Source organism: Leptopilina boulardi, unplaced genomic scaffold (genome assembly GCF_019393585.1).
Source record: "Leptopilina boulardi isolate dan_hultmark-lab unplaced genomic scaffold, ZJU_Lbou_2.1 LbouV2_211, whole genome shotgun sequence".
In the NCBI taxonomy this organism is placed as follows: Eukaryota; Metazoa; Arthropoda; class Insecta; order Hymenoptera; family Figitidae; genus Leptopilina; species Leptopilina boulardi.
Window position 1 is genome coordinate 1,761,102 of NW_026137765.1, and position 13,906 is coordinate 1,775,007.

General features: G+C 22.2%; 1 protein-coding gene across 2 annotated transcripts in view; it reads left to right on the forward strand.

Moving 5' to 3' along the window:
- The first annotated feature begins 158 nt into the window (after positions 1-158).
- LOC127278737 (tachykinin-like peptides receptor 99D) overlaps positions 159-13,906 on the forward strand; it is a 109,799-nt gene continuing 96,051 nt past the window's right edge. Inside the window, exons 1-2 of one of the 2 annotated variants that reach the window (XM_051300573.1) lie at positions 159-623; positions 706-783. The gene's annotated coding sequence lies outside the window, so the exon portion shown is untranslated. The remainder of the gene's footprint in view (positions 624-705; positions 784-13,906) is intronic. The other variant, XM_051300572.1, reaches the window with a different exon arrangement.

Genomic DNA, 13,906 nt, shown 5'->3' on the forward strand with positions numbered 1-13,906 from the left:
TTAAATTTAAAAAATATAAATAAAAATAATTTAATTAAATTAAAAAAAAAAAAAAAATTCTTTCAATGAAAAAATAAAATTTCTTCGTGTTTATGATTTTATAAAGAAATCTTTTTTTTTTCGAGAGATTCATGAATGACAGTGAATGAATGAAAAGAGAGAGTGAGAGAGAGAGAGAAAAGTCCTTTTTATAGAAGTGCACAATGTTTAATTTTAATGACATGTCTATTTAAACGTCTCTGTGGTGCAAAAACATTGCGTGGTTCCATATTACAGCCTATGAGAGGTCTGCGTCTCGAGTACGCGCTCTACGTTCAAAGCGTCGCGACGCGGTTGCATTCGAAAAATTTTGCCAGTGTCTTCGTGGCGCGTGATCCTGTTCGGATCGTTTTTCCTGGTGCGTGAAAAAAATACACCCTCTCATTCATTCTATATAAAATATTAAATAAAAAAAAAAAAACTTGTGAACTTAAATATAATAATAAAAAAAAATCTCCCTTCATTTATTTAAAAACGAAAAAATAAATTCATTGTGATATCAAGCACTTGTTCTTCATGACAAACAAACACATACATACATCTGGATTTCATCTCCTATATAAATAATTCACATATATCATTCGGTGAGTTAAGAAAAAAAAAAAAAAAATTCTTTTTTTTAGAAAGTTTCACTGAAATAATTATCTTTTTTCAAAAAATACAAAGTTCTGCAAAATAAAAAAATTTTATGTGGTGAAAGTGACGAATATGGATTACATTACAATTTTGATGATTAAATGAAAGGTATTTTTAATTAATTAAAAGCATTTTTTTTGAGTAAAACAATTGCGGTTTTTTTATATATAGTTATTATTTCAGAAATTTTTACTATTTATAAATTTTAATTATTATAAATTTTTACTACAATTTTTTATTATTATAAATTATAAATTTTGTCAATGAAAATTAATGCACCCGCAAGATTTATATATTTCTATAAAACTATATATATATATATATTTATAATTTTTGTTAACTATAATTTGAGGGGAAAAATCTTTTTTCTACCTCGTGACACAATTATTATAAAATAATTTTAATGACATTAAATTTAAATCTAATAATTAAATAGCTAATTAAATTGTAAATCCAACTAAGCCATTTAATTTCATGACAATTAGTGAATTTAATATAATATATAACATTTAATGAAAATTAAATGTTTCAATTTAATTTAAATATAATTAAACTTGACTATTAATTAACTGTAAAATCAGGGTTTATATATGTATAAAAATTAAAATAAATGAAAGAAAAATTTGAAATTATAAACGAAAATTAATTTAATTAATAATTATTCAATTCAAATATGTAAAAGCAAAATTGTTGTGTATATTGAAATTTTTAATTATATCTCCAAGACAATGAAATACAAGTACTTGGAATACAGTTTAAATAAGTAATATTTAAATTTTAAAGAGAAAATACCGTTTCTGTGATGTACGGCAAATATCAGATTTCAATTAAATTTAAATTCACATTTAATAGAAGTCAGGCAATTGAATGTTGTAAAGTGACTTTACGGATTTAAGTATTTTAAAATTGCAAGTTCAGCTTTACTATGAGGTTTCATGAATGTGAGCGCATTTTTGAAAGAGCGCTCCCTTCACTCTCTCTCTCTCTCTATATATATACTTTATTACTTTATCCATAGAGAAGAATCTAAAGACTTGAGTGATTCTGAATAGCGTTTTTTTGTAATAATATTTTATTGAAAATATTCTTATTAGTTAAAAATCCTTAAATTATCGATTCAAGATTTATGACGCTCATCAAAAAAATTGAATTTTTATTTAATTTTAGATTTTTTTTTTTATTCAAAAAGAAAGATATAATTTTTCTTTCATTTCTATTCACTGCATTTAATATGAAATTTAACATTTACTATTAAATTAATTTAATATTAAATTAACAAATTTAAATTGATAGTTAATTAATTCATTATTAAATTTAAAAAAACACATCAAAAATTCATTATTTCTATCAATAATTATCTTTATTTTTATTTATTGCTTTACTGTTTTTTTTTATTCAATTTATAATTTATAGATTTCGCCTTCGCATTCATATTCAATGAAATAATAGGAGTTTTATCGCAATAAACCTTAATTAGAACAATATCTTATCACTCAGAAACGCCTACGTTTGTCAATTTACAACAGCCAAATAAATCTATAAAATATTCTATTCCTTTTTTAATTCTTACACAATTTTTTCCATAAAACTAAAATTACTATTTTTTATATATATCACTGAAAAAAATAAAATCTTAAAATGAGAAGAAAATTCCCTCTCAACATTTACTTTTACATTTTATTTTCAATATATGAATATTTATCTAAAAAATAGAGGACTTTTTTTTTTATTTAAGAACATTTTTAATCTTTTTTTTCGATTGAAAGTATTCTTTTTCAATTGAGATTTTTTTTTCTATAATTGAGATTATTCCTCTAGAAATATAGTTTTTTTTGGTTTTTTTACGCACACCTTCAAACTGTTCGAAAACTGACAGTTAAAAAATAAATAATGGACATCCCACTAAGAAACCTTCTATGTAAAGTGTGACTAACAAATTACATCTGTAATTTTGAAAATAATATTAATTACTTATAATCAATAAAATGTTATTATAATAAATTACGAAGCTGAAGTACGCAACGTTTTTGATAAACAATTTTTTAAGAAATAATTTTTTTAAATAAAAATTCTATAATTTTTTGCCTAAAAAATATTTTTTTTTATAATTTGCTGATTAATGAAAACTACAAAGAAATCTGTTTTAGGCAAAAAATTACAGAATTTTTCATTTTAAAAAATTTTTTTCTTCAAAAATCGTTTATCATAAACATTGCGTACTACAGTTTCGTAATAAATTAATGTCAATGTGTTTAACCCCTATTCTTTCTATGAATTAGAATTTTGTCATATTCCAGTTAGAATTAAATTTTTTCACCATCATAATCTATAAATATTATTTAAAAAATATTCTCATTTTTATATAAATAAAAATAAGAATGAATTTTTCTCTTTCATATTTTTATTTGTAGGAATGTTTATAAATTACTTTTTCGATTTTTTCGAAGGATGTAAATAAAAATTATTATGTAAATAATTCATAAACTTTTTCACTTGCATACTATATTCATTTTATTTTAAAATTAACCAAAGTTAAAAGTATTTTTCATAAACTAAAAAATTTTAGTATATTTTTATTAAATAGAAAATCGTGTTTTTGCCATGTTTCGTTCTCTAAAATGATTTCTTTCCTATAAATAAATAAATGCAAGTTCTAAAGAATTAACTAACCCATATAATTTCTTCTAATTGAATAAAGAAGATTGACATTTCTGAACTTAACTTAGGATGAATATCTCTTTATTTGAGATTATTCCTCTCAAAATATAGAAGAGGAAAATCCACTCATATGAATACTTTAGTGCCCATATATAAGAGGAAAAAATGCGTCAAAAGAAGAGGAATCTACTAAAATTAAGAACATATTTTTTTCGGTGTATATAATTAAAAATTAATTATTATTTAAAAATATTTGTATTGGTAAGTAAAAATTGAAAAATTTTATAAATTTTACAAAAAAAAATGAACAATTATGATTTTCCATTTAGGTCTTGAAAGTTATTGTTTTACATTTTTTTAAGAGAACAAAAAAATGTGTTTTGTGAAGATATTTTTTTTTCCTTTTTTTTTTTTGAATAAAGTTTTTACAGTAAATTAAAGCTTATCGTCGGTTTGTGTTTATTATGTATATATATATATATATATATATAATGACAATGAACTTTTGTGACAAGAAAATGCAACGAAATCCTTTGTGCAGATGACAATAAGCGCGTCTCTGACAAGAGATTGGTCGACTTGAGGGTGCAACCTCGTTGGCCTGAATTTTCTATCAAATGTTTCCGTTACTCAACACAAAACGTATATATATATATATATATATATATATCTTTAGAAAGTTGTACCACTGCTAAGTTCCCCACGGTGCGCGACGATGATATAATTTAACATTCCCCAGAATGGTGCAAACGATTTATATACACGCGTTTTTTTTTTTTTTTTAATACTTATTTTTATTGCATCCAAAATAATTTTCAAATTTTTTCATTATTATAAATTACATCTTCATAGAGAAAAAAAAAAAATTACGTAATTAATTTGAAAAAGTTATTTATTAAAACTTTACTGTCAGTAAAATAAAATATATAGAAAAAAAACAGACAAAGAAATACACAATTACAAAAAAAAATTATTGCGCATTTATAAACAAAAGAAGGGAAATTTGAAAAAAGTGCGTAAATTTAATATTTTTTTTATGATTTAATTTGCGAGAGTATTTCCATTTCTTATTTCTCTATTTCCACGTCAATAAAAATGAAAAATGAGTCGTTTTATAAAAATGGAAGTTGTCTGACAAGGAGTGTAGCTACTTTGATATAATGAATGTTTTATTTTTATTCTGATAAAAATTACTTTCATTCGTCCATCATCATATTTTGTAATTTTGTTTTTTTTTTTTTTTTTTTTTTTATTTGAAAAATAAATTTTATTATTTCTTTATAAGTTACGAAGCATGAGATCTTTAAATATGTCGTAACTTTTATAAAAGGAAAAAAAAAAAACAGGGAAAAATATTTCTTAAGGAAAATATAAATGAGAAATAAAAGAGACAGAAAAACAATCGAATGCAACAAATGTTACATAGTTATGATTTTTTTCTGTAATTATTTGCAAAAAAAAAATTGATATTATTTCTTTTATCTTCTGTTTTAATAAAATGAGAGATTTTAATAAAAAAAGAAAAACTTTCGATATTTTTCCACAAAAAACGATATTCTTTTAAAAATTCTTTCTGTTTATTATTTAATAGTGAAATATAATTTTTTTTTCATAAATAAGTTAAAAAAAAAATTTTTTTCCTCTTTTTTTTGCAACTATTCTATATTCAGAAATATATATCGCACACGTGTCTAAAATATCAGCAAAAGTTGGTGACAGGTGTCACGCAGGAAATTCAGTTTGTCATGGAAAATTTCTCATTATTGTGTCATTAATTAATTTTAAACGTTCCCGTATCGTTTTTCCCTATATTCTATTTATATATATATATATTTCAACTATAACTTTATATTTTAATATTTAGACGAAATTGACTCCATTGGGAATAAATTATGTTCTCAACAAATAGAAAACAAATTAAATTCTTTTTTTTTTTAAAAAAGAAGGATAAATTTTCAGAAGGTTTTTTTTGTTATAAATAAATTTAATTTCAACAAATTTTTTTTATATAAATAAATTAATTATTAAAATAATTTTTAACGAAAAGTGTCACAAAACAAAAATTTTTACCATATGAAATTTTTTAAAATACTAAAATTTTAAATTTGATTTTAATTTGAAATCGATTAAGTTATTTTGAAAAATTGGATATATAGCAAGAGGTTAATCTCAGATTTAAGCGTAATCATTTTCAAAGGTCCTTAATCTACAATTTATGATTCATAATTCTCAAAAAGCACATAAAGCTTTTATTCATGTCTATGGTATAAATTTAACTCGATTGTTTTATATTTATACCTACGTTTAGGACAATAAAAAAAAGTAATTATTTTTTCTTCTCTGTATAATAAAAGTATATTTTTTTATACGCGCAGCTGTATAAAAAATTTATAATTTTTAAATCTTATCACATACTTGACAATTCAATTAATGTTTCAATTATAAAGGACAGAGAATTTTAATCCTTTTTTAAAAAATACTTTCTTGCCCATGAGAAAAGATATATATTTGTCTCTCAGAGCTAAATAAATACTTGTTTCAAATAAATTTTTATTTAAGGTTAAATAAAAATGTTATTTGCGATAGATAAAATTTTATTTCTAAGTACATTTTCATTTGAGTGATATAAATTTTTTTTATTTAAAATTTAAAAATTTATTATTTCGATTGAAACTAAAAAAAAGTTTAATGACACAATATAATCAAATCTATATATATATATATATATATATATATATATATATATAATGTTTGTGAAAAATTGCACGTCATTTTAGAATTACAAATGATATAGTAAAAAAAAAAGTTGTCAATATAAGGAAAACTGTTTCCAAATAAAAATATTAATTATTTATAAAAAATTAAAAAAAAAATGTCAAATAATAATAGTAAATAAATTATTTTTTTATCTAAATTATTATCAAATATAAATAAAATAATAAATAAATAATAATAAAAATAATCGTGAAAAAAGATGGTGGAAAAAATTTATATTTTTAAAAATATCGATTTTTTTATTCGATTTTAAGCCTATAAGCAAGACACTAAAAGTTCGTAAGTAATTTATAGGATTTGTTATAGATTGAAAGCTTTTTTTTTTTAGAAAAATAAAGGAAAACGATTTTTTGTAGAAAGTTTTTTCTTTCTTTTTTTTTTATCGAAGTTCATACACTCGACCTGCGCCGGGAACGTTAAATTATACACGTTCTTTTTTTCGCGAAATATATTGTTAGGTTTATGGGGAATGAAACGTAGTTAACGAAGCGACTGTAAAATTTTCTGTTGAACATTTTTTTTTTTTTTTTTTTTACACTAAAGCAAAGCATCTCTCATACTTTTTGCGTATACCTGCGAAAATTTTTACCTTCCATTATTAAATATACAAATCAGAACAAGGTCTCAAAAAAAAAAAAAAATGAAATTTTAAAGACTTTTTTTTTAAATATATTTTTAAAAAAATTTTTGCTTCGATTCTTTCTAATTCTATATAATTTTAATAAAAACTGATTAAGACAATATCTTAGAATTAGATTTGTTTTTTTTTCATACGTGAAGAATTTTTTTTTTTGTAAAATTTTTTCGAATCTTATTTTATAACAAAAAGAAAGTGATTACATTTTTCAATAAAAAGAAAAAATTAAATTTTCTTCTTTGTCATATATTTGAAACTCATGTTTTATATATAGTCCAAATTGTTAACATCATTTTCAAACTATACCTTGCTTGTGTAATAGAATTAGGTCAAAGACTAACCAGGTACACTTTTTTTTTTCTTGAAAACAAAAAAAAAAAAAATAAATTCCTTTTATATAGATCTCCTAACTTGACTATTATTTTTAACAATTTTAATTTAGTAAAAAATGTTATTTACTTTAAAATATTTTAGTAAAAGAAAAAAAAAATTCATAAAATATTTCATAAAAAATTTTCATAACTATTTTCATCAACTATTATAAATTTTATGTATCCATAAAATAATTTCACTTTTTGGGAAAATTGTTTAATATATATTTTATATAAGTTTTAGCCAAATACATTTTTTATATGCATATTATAAAATTTCATTTAAATTACTAAATTTTGTTGAATTTTTTTTTTTTATTTTTATTAAAATTTTATATTCCCGTGTGGAAAAGTGATGTGGGCCCCCAGCGGGGGCCCTTATGGATCGCCCTCATGCCATGAGGGGCGCATATGGATGATCCATAGGGGCCCCTCATGGAAACGACATGCTCATCGATGAGGGCGCCCGCATGGGCGATCCATGAGGGTGCCCCTACGGGCGCCCTTATGGGCCCTCACGTTTGCCCTCATCTTGCCCTCAAGTTTGCCATAATGTTTTTTAATCAATAATATTAATAATAAAAGTTAATTGATAATAAATAAGCTTAAGTTATGAATAAATAACATATTTATTTAATAATTATTCAATTTTAAATTAAATTCTTACTCAAATTGAATTTATTAATTAACGTTCTAATTAATTAACTGTCGGATATAATTAAAAGTAATAATAAATTAATTAATTAAAAAATTAAAAAATATGTAATTTATGCATACTATTAACCGATATTTTCATTTTTCAATTAATTCATACATAGAATTAATGATTAAACGCAAACCTGAGAAATAAATAAATCTAACGCATGGGGGGAATCGAACCTACGACCTACGGACTATGAGTCTAACGCTTTACCAACTACGCTACGCACGCTACTTCAAAACGAATGCTAACTTCTTGATGCTATTTAAACTTGAAAAATACCTAACAAAGAAAAGTGCTTAACATCATTTAGTTAAAGTTAAGATATTAAATTATATTTTCCAATCAAATGCAATTTATAAAATATAATTAATTATATGCTTTATGATTATTATCATGAATCATCTCAGGCGAATTTTCAAAAAAGTGTAAATATATTTTTATTAAAAACGCGTTTTTCGTGGTTCTGAATCATTATAAACATTAATTTTTTGGTGATAAAAAAATATTTGAATTTTGGACTTAGAAAATTTTGCTAATCGATCATGAGGGCGATCCATGCGGGGCCCCTACGGTGCCCCTCATGGATTCGCCATAAGTGTGAGTGTTATTTTCAAAAAAAGTGAAAATATATTTTAATTAAAAACGCGTTTTTCATTGTTGTGAATCATTATAAACATTAATTTTTTGGTGATAAAAAAATATTTGATTTTTGGACTTAGAAAATTTTGCTAATCGATCATGAGGGCGATCCATGCGGGGCCCCTACGGTGCCCCTCATGGATTCGCCATATGGATCAGCCCTCATGGGCCCCCGCCGGGGGCCCCGAACTCTTGAGGGCAAGATCGTGGCTTTTTCCACACGGGATTGTATAATTTTAATTTAAAAAAAAATGTTCTATTTATTAATAATAAATAAATTCCTTTGTATAATTGAATAATTTTGTCATCTTTTGAATTTTGGAAAATTTTAACTATTCATGTTGTACATATACTATAGGTTAAAGTTTCGTGGTTGAAAAGTTTATTAATTACTCGAGGAATGATATATATATATATGTAAAAGAAACTGCGACCAAGGCAGTTGATTAAATGCGCATCAGATATCATCGTTCTGTGAATAAGTTGGTTACTAAAGAATACAAGTTTTTACATGTATATTTATGATGAATTGAAAAAAGGTTATGAATGAATAAAAAGATTTTGAAAAATTATTTTCTTATTCTTTTGTTCTTTTCCCATCATAATTAAATAGATAAACTTTAATTATTAAATTAATTTTATATAATTATAATATTTTAATTATTATTTTAATACATATGTATTATATTAATTAAGTATAATCAATATTTTATTTTAATTATTAAAAATAACAATTATTTTTTAAATGAATACTCTGGAAACTTTGGTGTCTGACTGAAATTTGTTTTTTCTACTTACTGTATTGGTCCCTTATACTAGAAACAGCATTTAAAGATAAGATGCATTTTTTTAAATAAAAAATATTTTTGATATTTATTTACGTACAAAATTAAATATAATTATTTTTATAGATAATAGTAAATAAAAATTCACTGATTGCATAATTAAAATTAATAATTAACAAGAATAATAATAATGATAATAATAATAATAATAATAATAATAATAATAATAATAATAATTTTTGAAAATAATAAGTACAATTAATTTTAAAAGTTACGATTTAAAAATTTATCGAACAATCGATCTCATTAAATTCTTTCTCTCTCTCTTTCTTTACTCCTTGTCGTAACTTTTATAAAGTCAAATGTGTAATCGATTTTGCGATCTTTGATGAAGCATTGTACTAAATTGGAGGATCTACAATGCAGATTTCGAAAAGGGAAAATTTTCTCGATTGCCGAGATTATGAGAATAATTTGAATGACTAAAACTTATCGACAACGATATAAGTTAGTATAACAACTCGTTTCGCAATATATATATATATACAAATATCTGATTTAAAAAGTTCAACTTTTTTAACGAGATTTCAGTTTGTCAACGCGAGGTATTTATATATACGTATATATAAAATGGATTAATTTCTTTTTGGACTTTTAAGTAAATAAAAAGCATTAAAGAACTCTATAAAAAAAAATGTAAACAATCTTTTTAAAGGAAACTGATTTTTTTGGATATCTATAACGTAATTAGCATCCTTTGCATTAATTAACATTGAACTGTAACTTTATTTCCATCACTGTGAATGTCAGTGAAAATATTATAATTATTATGGATTATTTTTAAACGAACAGAAGCATTATTTTAATTAAGAATTTTTTAAAATTTATTTTAAAAACAATTTTAAAAACACTTTTAAAAACAATTTTAAAAACAATAATTAATAATAATATTAATAAAAATAATAATATTTTTTGTTTTTGTCAATAGCACAAGTCAATGTTTTGTTCGACTTTCTAAATTTTTGCCATTTTTCAGTAGTACAAGTAAATATTTAGTCAGATTTTCTAAATGTTAGTAATTTTATAAGTAGTACAAGTAGATGTTTGGTCGGACATTTTAATTTTTTGTAATTTATTTAGTAAATCAAATTAGTTATAATAAAAAAAATAAATAATAATAATAAATTTGAAAATTAGTAGTAAAAGTAAATATTTAGTCAAATATTAGTCATTAGTAGTACAAGTAAATATTTAATTAGATTTTTTTCTGTAATTTTATCAGTAGAATAAATCTTTTATAGTCAGACATCGATGAATAAATTATAAAATCAGTAGTACAAGTAAATATCAAGTCGGACTTTTTATATTTTAATTTTTTTAGTAGATCAAATTATTTTTAGTCAGACGTAAGAGATAAATTAAAAAATCAGTAGTAAAAGTAAATATTAAGTCAGACATTTAATATTTTCCAACTTTTATCAGTAGAACAAGTAAATATTATGTCGGACTTTTTGATTTTTTCTACTTTGATTAGTAGATCAAATAGTTTTTAGTCAGACCTAATAAAGAATTTAAAAATCTGTATTAAATGTAAATAGTCAGTCAAACATTTAATATTTTCCTACTTTTATCAGTAGTACAAGTCAATATTTAGTTCAATTTTCTAAAATTTTGTATATATTTATCAGTAGATCAAATTGTTTTTAGTTAGACATAATGAATAAATTTTAAAAAAAATCAGTAGTACAAGTAAATATTTAGTCAGACATTTAATATTTTCCAACTTTTATCAGTAGTACAAGTAAATATTATGTCGGACTTTTTTATTTTTTCTAATTTGATTAGTAGATAAAATCGTTTTTAGTCAGATTAAAAAATCAGCTAGTACAAGTAAATATTTAGTCTGACTTTTTATGTTATTGTAATTTTATTAGAAAAAATTTTACATAGTTTTGTTTGTGAGTTTTTCATGTTTAGAAAAATAAAAATATTTCCTCTTTTTTCGCTACTTTCTTCTCGTGTATAGTGAGTATTTCTCGAGTCAAACACAGCGCGAAATTACTCAAGGGGATTGCATGTCGATGTTCAAGAACGTCAAGCAAAGGATATTCAAATCGTAATATATATTCTTCATTTTCACAAAAGCTGTGATTTACGAGAAGAAATACACGCATACAGTAAATAAAAAAGATGTAATTTTTAAAAATGTTTCTTTTTTTTTTTTACTATTTTCCATATTTTCTATTCGATATTATTTATTATTATTATTAGCATATATTTTTATTATTCTTATTAATTGTATTATTTTTATTATTTATATTATTTGTATTATTTATTATTATTTTTATTATTTTTATTATTTTTATTATAAATATATTATTAATTATTATTGTTGGTGTTAAAATTTTTTTTGAAGACAATTTTCTTCGTTTATTTAAGGAAACTTACGTGTGGAAATTGGCCGCAGTTATCTTGTTAACACGAATTTCGTCAGTAATTTCAGTAGACCTGAAATTAATTAATTAATATTGACTCAAGCTAAAATAAACAGACTCGACAATTGTTAATTTTCTCGAATATTACGCTCACGCGAGAAAACAATAGAGAATTTAATTGACACCTTCTAATAATTATATATATATATATATTTTAAAAAAAAATATCTTTTCCTTTATCTTTGTATTTTTAACGTGATTAAATCTACAACAGAGTAAAATCATTTGTGTAAGAAATTTTACAATTTTTTATTATATTTTATACAAAAAAAAAAAATATATATATATATATATATATATAGTATACATATATAAACTAATAAATAAATATATTATATATTTTTAAAAAAAATATTTTTTCTATATATTTAAAAATAATTTTCCTGTTTAAAATTCCATAATATATTTTCTCGTGGAATTCCTATGAGGTAATTCCTCACCTTCTTGTCATCCAAATGAATTCTCAGCTTACGTGGAATTCATGTCAATGCTCTGGATCTTTCTCGTTTATATATATATATATATATAGCTATGTTTATATACATAAATAAAATAAAAAATTTTGAAAATATTTTTTTTATTGATGTTAATTTTAGGGATAAAAAATGTGTAACATGACCTTTTTTTAAAAAATTTTTATTACTTAAAATAAATATTATATTTATCTATTCTAAATATAGTCTTATATACTATGTGAATGCCATAGGGAATTGTTTTCGAAGTTCATGACAGAAATAGTGTGCAATGTTTTAGCTCAAATTTGCTAAGGTAATAAGATTTATTACATGGATGGACCATCCTTCCCCCCCCCCCTACCTCTTCTATTGCCTACATTAAACTTTGCTGCTGATGCTGCTACTGCTACAACTAAACTCCTTCACCCTCCAGCGATAGGTATAATTACTAGCCAACGGACAATATTTATTATAAATATTTATATATTATAATTTTTTCAACAAAAAAAAAAAAAAAAAAAGAAAAATTCCATATGGTCAAAAAAAATTGTTCTTAAAATAATTTACTAAATGAAAAATGTAATTTTGAAAAATTGTAAAATCAAATATTTTATAATTAAATAATTTTGTAATATTAATAAAATTTTATTTTTATTTTATTTTTGTTTTTCTATATTTTATCGCGGATTTGTTCGCAAAAACCGCGAATGAGAAAAAAACATGACATACCTCTTATTGCGTACTTCAATTTAACGGGCAAAAGGGGAAAAAAAATATTGAACTGATAAAAAAAAAAAATAGTGACGAAAATTCGAAAAATTTACGAGAAACGATAAAAAAAAATATTGGCGATAATTTTTTTCTTTTTTAGATAAATGAAAACCATTAAATTAAATATACTAACTTTTTGCAATAAATAATAATCATCATGTAAAAATATTCAAAATGATTTCAAAAGTTTCCGAATTTTTTTGATAAGAAAAAAGAAAATTTTTTTTTTTTTGTGAAATTAATTTTTTTTTCGAAAAAATATAAAAATAATTCTGTTTTTGATAAATTTGAAATTTAATGCAGTTTTTTTTTGCAAAATAAAATGAGTTTCGCTATTTTTTCAAGGAATATGTATATATAGATAAATATAAAAAAGACTATCATCAAGGTCTCCTTTTGTTAGTTAAGTGAAATGCACAAAAGAGCCTACTCTTCTATTTCTTTTCTTTTGAAGACCCTTTTTCTTAAAACTTATTTTTCCTTTTGTTCTTGTTCTCATTAGTCATTGTGCTAATAACGCAACGTGATATGGGTTCAAACGAATTTGCTTCTTGCAAATTACTGAAGTAGTTTAAACTAATCTACATTTGTAATGATGTTTTTTAAGATTCGTTTATACAAAAAGCTGTTTTAACGCAAATAAATTAATTATTAAGTAATTATTAATTAATTATTAAGTAATTATTAAGTAATTATCAATTATTATTAATTATTCTTAATAATTATTATTTCATTATTAAATTGAATTAAAATTCATTTATTATTATTTCATTTTTTCTCCTTAAAAAAAATGTAAATTTTTATTAGTTTCTATATTTACAAAATAAATGTAATCAATGTTGTTTATTGTCTTTGAAAAGGTATGGAAAAATTGACCTATATAACAAACTAAAAATTATTACTATGTTTTAGAGAGGTTATAATTTTCTTTTTTACTCTTGA